At 33.5% G+C, this 17,031-nt stretch overlaps 1 pseudogene; it reads right to left on the bottom strand.

The window, feature by feature from the left end:
* Nucleotides 1-8,379: 8,379 nt before the first annotated feature.
* On the bottom strand, nucleotides 8,380-8,787 carry LOC117713428 (small ribosomal subunit protein eS17 pseudogene; annotated as a pseudogene).
* Nucleotides 8,788-17,031: the final 8,244 nt, after the last annotated feature.

Genomic DNA, 17,031 nt, shown 5'->3' with positions numbered 1-17,031 from the left:
AGCTCCTCCTACATATCACCCTTCCTGTTAAAATAAAAAAACCCATTTCTCTCAAAATACAACTATACCAATTTGTATCAGTAAACTACAAGATAGACCTAATACCCAGTCCATCAATTTTGTCAACTAAACAGAAACTCAGTCATCTCTCCTAACTAAAAGACTTAGTTCTGAATCTGGCTTTTCCCCTGGATTTAGAATGAATGTCAGCTGAAAATCATCCTCTCAAATCTGTTCTCTGGACGTAAATAGCTGGGATTAGCTGTGAGACTATAAGTCTTCAACCCTGTCAGAAATCCAGAATGACTGAATTAACTGAAATTATGATAAGCTTCTAAAACTTAGCCAATTTATAAAGACTGCTGAACACCTGGACAGTCCCTATACTTCAGAATGTTGGAGCATCCAGTCTTCAGCCTTCTGGTCTAGGATCATCTGGCAGACCTAGTAATGCAGAACTATTAAGGGCTGATTACTCTGTCTTGGCAGATATAATCAGTCAACTATTCTGCAAGTATGTCCGTTTCTGGACAGTAATTTGTCTGTAGATGAAAAGAGGCAATTCTTGCCTAGTGGCTGTCTCACCACAACTGGAATAACTCCAAAGATGCTCAATTTCTTCTTAGAATCCAAGAAAGGGAAGCTGTCAGGAGCAGACAGGTTTCTAATCAAAATGAACATTAATACAGAAATGTTTGTAATGTCACTTCTGTGGACTTCTGACTTTTTTGAAAACCAACTATCTATGTAAAGTAATCCGGACTGTTGTCTATTAACTCCTCTCTGCTATTTCTAATTAAAATCTAGAAAACATCCTAACAATAAACTCAGAGTCATGCAATTGCTATAGGCCCTTAACTCACAGGCTAACCATCTCAAATCAGTTTAAAAAAAAGTTAAAGAAGGATTAGGTCTAAGCCTTGTATTCCTAGATGTGTTACACAGGCACAATACCTATGAGAGTATCAATATTAATCTTACTTTTATATCAATAAGAAACTCATACCAATGAAAATCTTAAATTTGAAATCAAAGTAAATTTTATACCATTTAAGAAATATAACTTTGGCTTAATAACAATTATACAGATTTCTACCAAATAGTTTATGGCTAAGTAATCAATTCTAACTATTCATTCACTGTTCCAATAAAACTGTTACTTTTCCCTAGAAGGACAGCCTAATATTAACCACCTCAGTCCTCAAGCCCAGGGAATAGGGGCATTGACTCTTCATTAACTACTTCAAGCTGAATTTGGGCATTGAGAAATTAGAAAAGGGGCAGGGGGAAGGGTAAATTGATAAGCCTCTGATGTCTGTGTCTTCACTGCATCAGCTGAAATTCCAGGACATCAGAGGTTCAAGCAGGTCTGTTCAGCTTCCTTGATGAGTAGATACATCAAGGCTGTGTATTCTGCAATGTACAATTCTCAAAACAAATTTTAGTATCAAGATAATTTTTTGTTTGAATTTTGGAATCTAGTCTTCTGGTGGCCTGCCTCTGTCATGTCTAATCCATATAATTCTGGGAGGTAGAAATATCTTAATCATCTCTTCTGAAAACACATAGACAAAACCTTTTTCCCTAAACAGAATATCCCTGAGCCAGTAACCAGAAAAACCTTTATCTTGACCTCTTTCCCAGAGGAAAAATATAACCACAAAACTGAAAATCACACCCACCTTGAAAATAAAATCAATTTAGTAACTAAAATACTGTATATGCCTATTCTTTAGGCCTTCCCTATTTTGCCAAGCAGGAAATGAACCCAGAATTCCCATGGGGCCCACATTAGACAGAACCCGAGTCTCCTGTGAGGCAATATAACTTTATATCATCTGAATACACCTGATTTACACTGTCTTTCTGTTCAGCCCTATGCCTAGAACAGTTTGTTATTTATACCATCTATCTGTTTGGCTCTGTACTCAGTGTAGCTTCCACTTGTACACTGTAGTCTTTATTCTAGAGCCAGTGACAATTTTCTCTATCTAAGTTCCAAACTGCAGGTGATAATCCCCACATGATTTGGACAAATCTGTTTATAATCTTTCCTAAAAGCAAATAATCCCTATATTTTAACATTATACTTAAATCAGTACCTGCTCCACAATGGAGGCTTATTTACTTGGCTCTCTTGGCTCAGAGCAGTCTTTATTTATACACTCTATCAATGCTAGAAGAAAGATGCATCACAAGCCAATGTTCTGAAGGAAGAAGAGATGAAAATACATTCTTAGATCTCATACAGAATCCTTTTATTAAAGACACAAGACAATCTTCTTTTCATCCACTGAATACATAGTTAATGAAAACTGAAAAGAATGTGTCCTAAAACAAATCATGATGATATGGGGTAAAATTCATCACAGCCAGTGTTCTTAAAGAAGAGAAGAGAACAGTCCCAGGCTTCAGAAACATACCATTATTTCCAGATACACACAGACTTCTTTTCACATGAGTAATAGAGTACTATCTGATAAAAAAGAAGGTGCTAATTAAACTTCATATTGTTGCAGGTTGAAATGGTCTCAAGGGAAGAGAAATAGAAAATACATTATTGGCCCATGGGCAGATACCAAACATGCATGTGATTTATGTGTCGTATCATAATGAAAATGTATATGCTTTCATTTGAGAAAAGGTCCAAACATTGTCAGCAAGGTAACTCACTGGGTAAAGTTGCTTTCTGACAAGACCTGCTGATCAGAGTTTGACCCCAAAGACCTACATGGCAGGAGACAACTGACTCTTGAGAATTGTCTTCTTACCTAGATGTGTGTGCCATGGCATGTGTACACACACTCACACCAAGAAACAGATGTGACCAAGTTTAAGTATCAAAGACATAGGAATTGGAGAAATGGAAGATCTAGGTTCAGCTCAGGTTTACCTTGCTTAGTCACATGGTGGCTCACAACTATCTTCAACTCCAATTCTAGTGGGCCTGTAACACTCTTCTGACCTCCAGGAACACCAGAAACACAAATGCTATACACACATACACGCAGACAAAACACTTATGCACATGAAATAAAACTGAATTTAAAAAGTAATTCAAAATGCCTGAAACCATCTATTGTGAGCAAAATTTGTTGTTATTGTTTGGTACAGTTTCAGTAGTTTTAATTTTCTTTTGTTTCTTCTCAGCTTGGGGAAACTGAGCCAAACCATCAGTGACAAACTCATTATAAATTAAAAATATTCTTCTCAGTCTGATACCTCTCACTTAGGAGAAATTGTTGAAAAAATTGTTTCTTTATACTTCAACTGAATATATTAGATTTTAGTAGTTTTAGAGCCCAAATTGGTGGTGTTTTAAAACTGCGAATACTTTCTGTTCTTTCTTTTTAATTTATGCATTATTTTGTTTACAATGTCTAAATAATGAGAACTAATGAAAGGCTTCAAACAAAAGTGCAACTAAGTTGAAATAGCAGAATGTATAAAAATGTGCAGAAACAGAATATCACAAAACATTTCTCCAGCATTATTAGCCAGAAAAGGAAATAAATCTGGAAGTAAATTAGAATAGTGTAACAGAACAAAAGAAAAGATTTAAAATAGCTCAAAAAATGACCAGATGCCAATTTAGTAAATCATAACTTTTGGGTTCTAATTTTGTGCGTTTTTCTGTGTGTGTGTGTGCATGCATCTTTGCAGTAACAGGTTGTTTGGAGTCACCAGATGTGAATGCTGAAAACCAAACTATGATCTTTGTAAGGGCAGTACTGTCTTCTAGCCACTGAGCTACCCTCAGTGACATTTACTGTTTTGAATAAGGAATAGATGGAATTTACTGAGTTTTAAATACTGGGTGGTTTATGCTGAAAATACTTTCCTCCTTCTCATAGGCTACGTACTAGTTTCCTAGAACATTCTTTCACGTCTATGTGGAAATTAGAAACTAAACTCTGCATATGAGAGACGGTGCTGTGTTTATCTTGTTAAGCTTAGGTTTGCTTCACTTAGTCTAATGTTTTCAATTCCATCCATCCCTGAACATTGCATGATTTAATTTTACCTTATGACTGAATGAAATTCCAGTGTGTTCAGAATCCATTCATCCACTACTGGACATAGAGGCTGATTCCAGTTTCTTGTTATTGTGAACAGAACAGCAATAAGCATGGATGGGCAAGTGTACCTGTAGAAGGATATAGTTCCTTGGGTATGTTCTCAAGAGTGACATAGCTGGTGTTGATGGGGAAAATTAAGTTCTCACCTCAAAGGGAATAAGATGTAGTTTATTCTGGAGTCAAATTTGAGTGACTAGATGACGGCCTGTGGGCATTGATATAGCTCACCCTAAATTTAAAGTTCCAATAAGAAAGTAGTTTCATAGTAACAGAACAAAAAGTATTTATAAATGAATGTATTTTAAGAATACATCGATGACAATGTACAACAGGCAGAAGAATCTCTACTATAGTCCTCAGATACTATAACAGCACTCAGCCCTTTTGTTGGTGGAGAATAGAGTTTTGTTGAGTTAATGTATTCTAAAGGTTTTACCCATCAGGATAGGTTCAGCTTTGTCTGCTACTTATACAATGTTGGGTCTGAGATGGAGATGGGTGAGAAATGGCTGTTTGGTGGTCTACGTATCACTCAGGATGAATTGTAATTTGTCCCTGAGGCTGCAGGTTCCTACCTCTCCATAGTTATTGACATTGTAATCAGCCTTCAGCCTCTTTACTTTCCAGAATTTTCATTTATGTTGGGAAATATGGAAATTTTACTTTCAACTTTTCTTTTTCAGTAATGGCTACACTGATGTGTCCACCATAAAGTGGATAAGGCTTTGTCTTTTCTTACCCTCCACGAGCACTTTTTATAATTTGTTTTCTTGATATCTGTTCTGACAGAGGTGGCATGGAAGCTCAGGGTAGTTCTTATTTATAATAATAACTATTATGGTGATGATGGTGATGATGTGTGGGCCAAGGCATGGGTTCATGTAAAAGTCAGAGGACAACCTAATGAAGTTGGTTCTCTCTTTCTACCTTTAATGGGTTCTCGGGAGCAAACTCAGGTCTCCTGGCAGGTGGGGCAAATGCATTTACCTACTGAGCAGTATTGCTGGTCCATATAGTCACTTTTAGTTTACATTGTTTTCTGTGGCTAAGAATGTTGAACACTTAAAAATTATTTGTTAAATATTTATATTTCTCCTTTTAAGAACTCTCAATCCAGCTCCCTAGTTCAGCTTTTGTTGGGGTTACACATTTGTTGCTGTTCTTGTAGTTTGGTTTTTAGAGTTCATTGTATAGTCTCAGTATGAAGCCATCAGATGTCTACTCAAGGAAGATTCTCTTCCATTCTTCAGGCTGTATCTTCACTTGGATGCTTCCTTTGCTGTTCAGAAGCTTTGTAACTTTATGAGTTTTCACTGTTGTGTGGCAGACTATAGTCTGGTGAGATGCAATGTACACATGTGGTTGGGAGTTGCTCATAAGGAGCGGGGAGAACTCAATTGTAGCTGAAACGTCCATCCTGACACCCACAAGCCATTGACCCCCCTCAGAAAAGCTGTAGCCGGGGAGTTCTTTGCACAGCCTGCAGGCAGCTTGGCATCAGAATCCTCTTCTCTCCTTGGTTCTTCCCAATATCTATTGTTCTTTTTGTACTGCTATGGAGGGGATATATGGTCTTTCAAAACTCTATCCTCCCAGATATGTGACCTTCTGTTTAACTTCTGGAGCTGATAAATCTTTCTGGAGGAGAATGGTTCAATTTGGAGGAAACTGCCATAATTGAAGGAAAATTTCTGGGAAGAAGCTGTGTCTGCAAATAGCAAGTGATTGATTGAAAGTGTAGTGATGTGGAAAGGTTGGAATGTTGCAGGTCCAGAGGTAATTATCTCATCTTTTGCTAGTTTTTGACCCCTGAATAACCATTCCTTTTCCATCTCTGTGTTTGAACTAACATAGATTAAAACAAATTTTAAATCTATTAATTTAGTTTACTATTAGCTTCCGCCAACCCCAAAGCTAAAAATGTCATCAGATAGCATCTGTGACCTATAGAAGGTGCCTCTCTCATGTGCCCCCAATGTATTTTAAACTTGTCTTGATTTATGCTTTTCTTTGTTTTTATAACTTGGACCATGGAGATCACGGTAATTTAAGTATATGTTCCCAAGTCATGTCTACTCAGAATGATGACAGGATAAACTCTTCTTGCCTTTAAAATGAGAGCTGTGGGTTTTGTGTTGACACATGAAATACCCATTTGTCAGTAAGTGGCTTATTTCCTAAGTAATTGCAGTCCTATTCAGAACACCTGCCTATGCCTTATCTTAGGAGTGTTTTCCTTACTTTTTTCTTTAGAATTTCAGAGTTTTAGGTCTTTTGTTAAGGTGTCTGATCTATTTGTAATTGAATTTTGTGAAAGGTGAGAGAGATGGATCTTGGTTCATTCCTCTGTTGGATAGGTAGTTTCCTCAGGACTGTTTGTAGAAGAGACTGTCTTCTCTGATGAGTGTTTTCAGTGACTATAGCTGTACATGTTTATGTGTGGGTCTTCTATTCCACTTCATTTATCTAAGCGTTTGTTTTTGTGCCTGTACCATGATGTTGTTACTATGGCTTTATAGTGTAACTTGAAATTAGAGATTGATTGTGATACATCCAATATTGTTCCTTTTGTTTAGGTTTACTTTGGCTATCCAAAGTCTTTTGTGCTTTCAAGTGAATGCTAAGATTGTTTTCTTTAAGTTAGTAAAGAATGGTATTGGTATTTTAAAAGTGATTGTGTTGTATCATTGTAAATAAAGACACCTTCATAAAAGCAACTTTTATTCACCAGATGCAATTGTCATGTCAGAATCTTATTGTCATATAAGCTAACCCTTTCTAGCTCTTTCTGAATTCTAGCTGGCTGGTTCAACTCAGTTGTTCTGGCTCAAAATTCCTCTCCAAGATGATTGGTTCAAACTGCCTTCTTTCATCTTCTCACTGAATTGCTCTGCTTGGAGAAACTAACTCTGGCAATTGGTTCTAATTTTCTGGCTCCTCATTCTCTGGCTCATTCTGTCTTCACTAACAACATGTGTCTGTGAAACTGTCCTGGTAAAACTGCCTCTTCTCCATGAACTGACCTGTGCTGACTGCACAGAACTGAACTACTTTCCACTCAGCTGAACTCAACAGAACTGACTGACCCTCTCTCCAGCACTGATGTTTAAAGTTGCCTTTCTTTCCTGTTCTTTCTCCTGAGAGTTGGACATATCCTATCTCTGACTCAAATCTCTCTGATTTATCACTTTGTCTGTTTCTCAATTGGATGTCACTTTCAAACATGGCTGCTTCCTTCTACAAATTAACCTTACTTTCATTATTTGGGATTTAATGTGTATACTAAGGATGTGTCTATGTTCTAGCCAGATCATACAAACCTAGAAGGCCTTTGGTTGTGATCCCTTTTCAAAGCAGCCATGTTGGTGGATTAAAGTTCCTCTATACACTTGCTTCTTTGTTTCTTGTTTACATCTTGTAATTTGCTTCTTGTCTCTTATTGCTTTCACTATGCTTTCCTGTACTGTGCTGAGTAAGTCGGAAGTAAGAGGATACTTTTGTCCTGTGCCTGATTGTAGTGGAGATGCTGTGAATGTTTCTGCATTTAATATGATGTTGGGTTAATTTATATCTATATCTATATCTATATCTCATAGCCATTGAGAGGAACTATTCTGAATTTCTGTAGGACTTTGCCATGAAATGAGAGTGAAATTTTTCAGAAGCTTTTTCTGAGTCTCTATTGAAATGACCATGAGACTTTTGACTAGATCTCTTAATGTGTTGTGTGTCATTACTGCTTTGTGTTGAACTATCCTGTCTATTTGGAGTAAAGTCTACTTGATCACAATGAAAGAGCTTTTCTTGAGTTCTTTTTGCAAGTATTTTGTTGATAATCTTTGCAACTGGTCATAATGTTCATTGGTATATATATATATATATATATATATATATATATATATATATATATATGTGTGTGTGTGTGTGTGTGTGTGTGTGTGTGTGTGTGTGTGTGTTGTTGTCTTTGTCTAGATTGGGTATCAGGATAATGCCAGCTTTATAAAAATAATGGACAAGTAATTTTCCTTATTTAATGAAATAGTTTGAGAAGTATCACTTTTTAGTTCTTTCTTAACTATTAGGTTGAATTCAACAATATATCTATTTAGACTTGAATTGCTTTTATTTGGGATATTGTATCAGTCTTGGTGATTGTTATATAGCTGTTCAAATTATATTATGTTGATTTAATTTAGGAGATCATGTACCTCTAAACATTCATCCTTTTTATTTTAGATTTTCCATGTCCTTGTGTTTTTTTGAGTTTCATTTGTATCTTTTTTGTTGTTTTCTTTTCAGGTTTATTGAAAATATGGCATAACAGACTAAACAGCTCCACGTGGTGTTTTGAAATTCATCCCAACTGTAGGCTAAATAACCTGAAGGTTAGAGAGACTGCCAAAGTCCAGAAGCTTCAGCATTTTCTTGGTGTCAGGATCTACCTCAATGATCTCCTGGTCTAGGACTGAGACCTCAGGAACATAATTATCTCTCTCCTCTCTCTCTCTTCTTCCTGCAACTTGATAGAGATACCTCTCACAGGACCTCTCTGAATCTGCTTCATCAGATGCGTGACAATGGAGATCTCCTCGCACACGCGCGTGTTGGTGCGGAAGTCATTTCCCAGGCTCGTGTAGTACTTCTCGATGATGATGATGACCCTGGCCGCCTTCTTCACAGTCTTGGTGCGAATGCGGCTGCGGCCCATATTGGCGGGTCTCCGTAAAAAAAGAAACTTTTTTTTTTTTTTTTTTTTCTATGAGACTTTGGAGATGCTGGAGGCCCGCGCCCTCTGCAGGCAGCCGCCTTAGCCACTGCACCACCACCGGTTCGCTGCCCCTTTGTCTCTTAACTTCTCTCTCTCTCTCTCTCTCTCTCTCTCTCTCTCTCTCTCTCTCTCTCTCTCTCCCTCCCTCTTTCCCTCCCTCCCTCCCTATTACTTGTTGCATTGAGTCATTGATTTTTAAAAATTTTACTAATTTACACCCTGAAAATATTTATTGCTTTCTATATACTGATTTTGGGTATAATCTGTTTTTTCTTTTCTTTTCCTTTCTTTTCTTTTTCCTGCTCAGTAAAGGTATATCATTAAGTTATTTGGGACCACTCTAACTTTTTAGTTGCCAATACTTAATGCAAAGTTTTCGATTTTATACTTTTTTTTTCATTTTAAGTTTTTTCCATGTGAAGAGTTAAATGATGCTCACTGTACTGGCCCTAAGCAGAAGTAATCCTAGATGAGGTGTCCCAATGTGTTTATCCAGCCATATTGTTTCAGTATCATGGCTAAAGCTTCTCTTTTATTTCTAGGAGACACAATCTCATAGCAGATTTCTTGTTCCCCTGAACCTTACAACCTTTTTGCTTGGACTTTTTAGTGTTAGCACTTACAGCTCACAAGCATCCCTCTTACGACTACTTGCACTGTATTTCACACATTTGAGTATGTTGTGGTTTTATTTTTATTTATTTTTAGAAGAAATAATTTGGTTTTTCTCCTGACTTCCTCAACAATTCCATTCATTGTTCAATTTTGTTGTTCCATGATACGTGTGTGTATCATGGATCACATGAGGAGCTCAGAAAACAATTTTGTAGAATTGATTTTCTGCCGCCAAGCAGTTTTGAAACATCATGCCAACTGCCCCTGGCTTTTAGAGTTTCTGTTGAGAAATCTGTTGTCATCTGGGCAAGCCTCCTTTTTTTATTTGTCTTGGTACTTCTCTCTCACCACTGTCAATGTACATTTCTGTTGTTGTTCTGAAAAATTAGTGGTTTAATATGGTGAGGAGATATTATTTTCTGGTCCTGTCAGCATGGTGTTCTTCATATGTCCTGTATCTGGACTGGCCATTCTTTGCTTAGAGAAATCTTCTGTTATGGTTTCATTAAAGGTTTTTTATTTATTTAGAAAGGAAATCTTATTTATTTATTTATTTGTTTATTTATTTATTGGCCATGATTTTTATATTTGCTCTACATGTAGTGTTACCTATATTCTGAAAGTCTGGATCATCTCTTTTTATTGATTTGTCTTTGTCTCAATGAAATGTTCCAACTTCTCTGCCTTGTGCTTAAGTGCAGATATTTTGTTCTCCCTTTGATTCTACTGGCGAGGCTTTGTAAAGAACTTTAAATTTTGGATTATTATGCTGCCTATGTCCAGTGCTTCACTTTAGTTTTCTTCACTATTTCTCTCTTACTGTTTTCCTTTTTTTGTATTATGTACCTACACACTACTTCATCCAGTTGTTTGTGTTCTCCTAGATTCTTTCAGGAGTTTGTATTTCTCCTTTGAAATAATTATAAGTGTTTATAATCATTGTAAGTCAGTTCCTAATGCTATAGCCCTTCAATACAGTTTCTCATATTGTGGTAGCCTTCAGCCATAAAATTATTTTTGTTGCTAGTTTATAATTGTAATTTTGCTACTGCTATGAATCATAATAGAATGGAAATAGCTTTTGGACATAGAGGTTTGGCAAAGAGGTTTGAACTCTCAGATTGAGAACCACTGCTTTAAGTGCCCCACAACCACCAGGATTTCACTATTTAGTTCACTTTTACTGGAGGTCGTTTATATTTTTTATAATTTGCACTATATATTATATATTTTACTATGCTATTATATATTTTTACTATGTATTATATATTTTACTATGTATTATATATTTTACTATGTATTATATATTTTACTATGTATTATATATTTTACTATGTATTATATATTTTACTATGTATTATATATTTTACTATGTATTATATATTTTACTATGTATTATATATTTTACTATGTATTATATATTTTACTATGTATTATATATTTTACTATGTATTATATATTTTACTATGTATTATGTATTTTACTATGTATTATGTATTTTTACTATGTATTATGTATTTTACTATGTATTATGTATTTTACTATGTATTATGTATTTTACTATGTATTATGTATTTTACTATGTATTATGTATTTTACTATGTATTATGTATTTTACTATGTATTATGTATTTTTACTATGTATTATATATTTTACTATGTATTATATATTTTACTATGTATTATATATTTTACTATGTATTATATATTTTACTATGTATTATATATTTTACTATGTATTATATATTTTACTATGTATTATATATTTTACTATGTATTATATATTTTACTATGTATTATATATTTTACTATGTATTATATATTTTACTATGTATTATATATTTTACTATGTATTATATATTTTACTATGTATTATATATTTTACTATGTATTATATATTTTACTATGTATTATATATTTTACTATGTATTATGTATTTTACTATGTATTATGTATTTTACTATGTATTATGTATTTTACTATGTATTATGTATTTTACTATGTATTATGTATTTTACTATGTATTATATATTTTACTATGTATTATATATTTTACTATGTATTATATATTTTACTATGTATTATATATTTTACTATGTATTATATATTTTACTATGTATTATATATTTTACTATGTATTATATATTTTACTATGTATTATATATTTTACTATGTATTATATATTTTACTATGTATTATATATTTTACTATGTATTATATATTTTACTATGTATTATGTATTTTACTATGTATTATGTATTTTTACTATGTATTATATATTTTACTATGTATTATGTATTTTACTATGTATTATGTATTTTTACTATGTATTATGTATTTTACTATGTATTATGTATTTTACTATGTATTATGTATTTTACTATGTATATGTATTTTACTATGTTAGTATTAATTAACTATGTATTACTAGTATTTTATTACTATGTATATATATTTTACTATGTATTATGTATTTTACTATGTATTATATATTTTACTATGTATTTGTATTTTACTATGTATTATATATTTTACTATGTATTATATATTTTACTATGTATTATATATTTTACTATGTATATATATTTTTACTATGTATTATATATTTTACTATGTATTATATATTTTACTATGTATTATATATTTTACTATGTATTATATATTTTACTATGTATTATATATTTTACTATGTATTATATATTTTACTATGTATTATATATTTACTATGTATTATGTATTTTACTATGTATTATGTATTTTACTATGTATTATGTATTTACTATGTATTATATATTTTACTATGTATTATATATTTTACTATGTATTATGTATTTTACTATGTATTATATATTTTACTATGTATTATGTATTTTACTATGTATTATATATTTTACTATGTATTATATATTTTACTATGTATTATATATTTTACTATGTATTATATATTTTACTATGTATTATATATTTTACTATGTATTATATATTTTTACTATGTATTATATATTTTACTATGTATTATATATTTTACTATGTATTATATATTTTACTATGTATTATATATTTTACTATGTATTATGTATTTTACTATGTATTATGTATTTACTATGTATTATATATTTTTACTATGTATTATATATTTTACTATGTATTATATATTTTACTATGTATTATGTATTTTACTATGTATTATGTATTTTACTATGTATTATATATTTTACTATGTATTATGTATTTTACTATGTATTATGTATTTACTATGTATTATATATTTTACTATGTATTATATATTCTACTATGTATTATATATTTTACTATGTATTATATATTTTACTATGTATTATGTATTTTACTATGTATTATATATGTTACTATGTATTAATATATTTACTATGTATTATGTATTTTACTATGTATTATGTATTTTACTATGTATTATGTATTTTACTATGTATTATATATTTTACTATGTAGTTATATATTTTACTATGTATTATATATTTTACTATGTATTATATATTTTACTATGTATTATGTATTTTAATAGGTATTATATATTTTCTACTATGTATTATATATTTACTATGTATTATATATTTTACTATGTATTATATATTTTACTATGTATTATATATTTACTATGTATTATATATTTTACTATGTATTATATATTTTACTATGTATTATATATTTTACTATGTATTATGTATTTTACTATGTATTATGTATTTTACTATGTATTATGTATTTTACTATGTATTATATATTTTACTATGTATTATATATTTTACTATGTATTATATATTTACTATGTATTATATATTTTACTATGTATTATATATTTTACTATGTATTATATATTTACTATGTATTATATATTTTACTATATATCATATATTTTACTATATATCATATATTTTACTATATATCATATATTTTACTATATATCATATATTTTACTATATATCATATATTTTACTATATATCATATATTTTACTATATATCATATATTTTAACTATATATCAATATTTTACTATATATTATATATATTTTACTATATATCATATATTTACTATATATTATATATATTTTACTATATATCATATATTTTACTATATGGTTGAAAAATATTTGTAGGATTTATGGTGCCTTAGTTTCCATATCGCTTGCGTTTTTGCGTTATGGTGCCTTAGTTTCCATATCGCTTGCGTTTTTGCGTTATGGTGCCTTAGTTTCCATATCGCTTGCGTTTTTGCGTTATGGTGCATGCTTCTGAAGCTAGATTCCATTGAATTTACTTGTTTTTAATTTATCTTAACTCAATCTTGTTACTTCAGAATGCAAGTACCATATTCATGAGGTATTAGGTTGCTAATCACTTGAGGGATGTGGCTGGAAATTCAGCGGACATGCTCACCTTACCTCAGTGAAAGGTGGAGCTATAGCCTCTTGAGCGTGTTGTTCGCATAAGCATAGTGGCTGGATCTTAAGCCTTGTGAATATTCTCACATCACCAGGGTGACTGGCAAGGCTGAGGCCTCCTTGGAACACTTTACCTGGGTGACAAGGAGAGACTGAATTCTCATAGATGTGCTGACCTCACTGGGCTAATTGGGAGTGCTGAAGTTTACTGGTGCTCTGTATTTGCTAAAGAGATGGAATGAAGACTTAAGTCTCGTGGATTCATTGATCCACTGCTGCAATGTGAAGTACTTGAGGCCTTTGGACATTCTGTGCTATCTAGCATGATGAGTAGGGTTGGAGACCTTCAGGCATTCGTTCTTTACCTGGGCACTGAAAAAGACTGGAGACCGCTGGGCACATCTGCACACTGGGAAGGTCAGTGAAGGTAAAGTCTCTTGGACATTCAGCCTCATCAGGGCAATGGGTGTGTATGAAGCCTCCCAGATTCAGAATCCTCACCTGGGCAATGGGCATGGCTGAAGCATCCTGGGAAAACAGTGTTCACTAGGGTGACAGGCCTAGTTGAAGCCTTCCATGTGTACAGTCTCTACTTGTGCTTTGGGCATGTCTGGAGTCTCCTAAGCTCACAATTTTTATGAGAATAACAAGCAAGGCTGGAGCTTTGTATGCAGGCTGTGCTCACCAGGGGAACCAGAAGGCTGGAACTTCCAAGGAATCATGTGCTCTTTGGGGAAATTTGTAGAGTTGGGGGCTGTGATGGTTTGCATATGCTTGTCCCAGGGAGTGGCACTATTAGAAGGTGTAGCCTTGTTGAAAGAAGGATGTCACTGTGGGTGTGGGCTTGGAGATCTTCCTCATAATGGCTTGAGGATGCCTAATCTTGTTCCTGGCTTCCTTCAGATGAAGATGTAGAACCCTCAGCTCCTCCTGAACCTTGCCTGCCTGGATGCTGCCATGTTTCCACCTTGATGACAATGGACTGAACCTCTGAACTTGTAAACCAGCCCCAGTTAAATGTCACCAATAAGACTTGCATTGGTCATGGTGTCTATTCACAGCAGCAAAACCCTAAGACAGGGCCTCCCATGCAGTTCTGATTTGCATGATCCAAGGCTAGAGCACTGAAGGCCTGCAGTCTTCTTTGGAGTCTCCCAGGCAGACTGTGCTCCACAGGGAAATGTGTGGGCCTGGCGCTTCAAGAGCTTGCTATGCTCACTAGGGAAAAAGAAAATTATGTTTTCAAAGGATTGATAAAGATTTCTAAAAAACCCAAGTATAGTGCTCATGAACGAGGTTTGTCGATGCTGGATGAAGGAAGCATACATGCTAATGCACTAAACAAAAGGAAGAAGAGCACACTGTGGGGTGATGGGCACTTCTTCTCAAGGGGTCACAGACAAGGTGCTTTCACCCAATAAACAGAAGCTTCAGCGCAGCAAACAATGAAATGTTCTTGTGAACAGTTTTATTCTGATGTATATACAATATGTCCTTAACAAAGGGTTTTGTTCTGATGTAGGGTGAGTGATGCACCACACACAAAATTTATAACCAGTAAAAGGAGTCACATTTTCACTTACCTATCGTTTTTTAAAATATTGTGTGTGTGTGTGTGTGTGTGTGTGTGTGTGTGTGTGTATACAAATGCCTATAGAATTCAGGAGAAAGTGTCAGAGTCCCTTGGAGTTAGACTTATATAGAACTTTAAAAACAGCCCAATATACATGTTGGGACCTGAACTCTGGTCCTCTTGGTAGAGTAGCAAGCACTTGTAACTGCTGAGCCATCTTCCCAGCCTGGAATCTTCTTTATTTTTCAGATAGAAACAAGTTTTTTTTTTTTTTTTTTTTTTTTTTTTTTTTTTTTTTTTTTTTTTTTTTTTTTTTTTTTTCCCACATGCTGCATAAACTATGAGCAAGAAGTAGTATGGGCCTAGAAAATATTTCATGGTGATTCTCTGTCAAAGTTTCGGCACATGCTGAGTTAGATCATGGAATGAAAGAAAGAGCAGCCACATTCTCTAGCTATGAGAGACCTCACTGCTTCAAAAGTTCCTGCAAGCTTCCTGCATCGAGTGAGTGCAGTATCTGTGGGCAACCATCTCTTTCAGAGGCAGAGACAAGTTGCCTTTTCACACACAGTGCTTATGAGCAGTAAGGGGTATGTCTTTATGACACTTCATGTCGATTTTTGATATTTTATACACTGACTGCTCCCATGGAAACAAAGAAGACATCTCATTATCAGGTACCTGACACTCTTCTTTCTCAAAGGCACAAACAAGATGCTTTTCATGTACCTAATATGCTATTCATGTCTTCACAAAACATTTTTTGTTGGTTGTGAAGAAAAAAGACATCACATCTTTCTCATTGAATAACGCAGATTTTTTTTTTTTCAGGTTTCAAATTGGCTCACTTTGTAAAACTCCAATGAGTTTTTTTTTTTTGAGATAGTGAATGCAAAATTTATGAATACTGAGGAACATGCACTTTTTGAACAGTGTTGGTGCTGGATAAAAGCAGCACTATATGCTGTGCCCTGCCTTGGGAGAGAAATACCAGGCTCTACCATGGGAAAGAAGTAGAAGATGCATTATTAGGTGTCTTCCTGTTTTCTTTCTCAAAGAAGGTGATCTTCACAGAGCACACACAACATTCAGGAGCATTAGGAAGTGTGTTCTGAAATGGTTCACACAATGAAATATGCATAGTACACCAATCTATTTCAGGCAAAGGAAGAGAAAGCACATTGGCAGACACCAGAACACCACCCCCCCTTAAATCAAAAGCCAGGGGCCTCTCATACCCTGAGTCAAAGTTTAGCTAGAAGCAAGGAATTTGCTCTTACCAGTTTGTGGGAAATGCTTAACTAATGATGTCACATAGTGAATAGTCTCAGGGAATGGAAGAAGAAAACACATACTTATACTACAGGCAGCCTTGTATTCTCACAGGCTCAAGCAAGTGTATTTCATGGAGTAAACACAGCAATTATGAGCACCAAAAAATGTATTTTGCTAAACAGTTTGGTCTGATTGTGCATGAATGATGGATTGCAAACTGAATGATCTCATTAAGGAAAGGAAAGCACATCATTAAGGATCTGACAGACTTCTCACCTCAGAGATGCAAACATGAAGCCC

Source organism: Arvicanthis niloticus, chromosome 8, assembly GCF_011762505.2.
Source record: "Arvicanthis niloticus isolate mArvNil1 chromosome 8, mArvNil1.pat.X, whole genome shotgun sequence".
NCBI classification, from domain to species: Eukaryota; Metazoa; Chordata; class Mammalia; order Rodentia; family Muridae; genus Arvicanthis; species Arvicanthis niloticus.
Note: the sequence above shows the minus strand (reverse complement) of the source record. Positions and strands in the feature narration are given on the sequence as shown.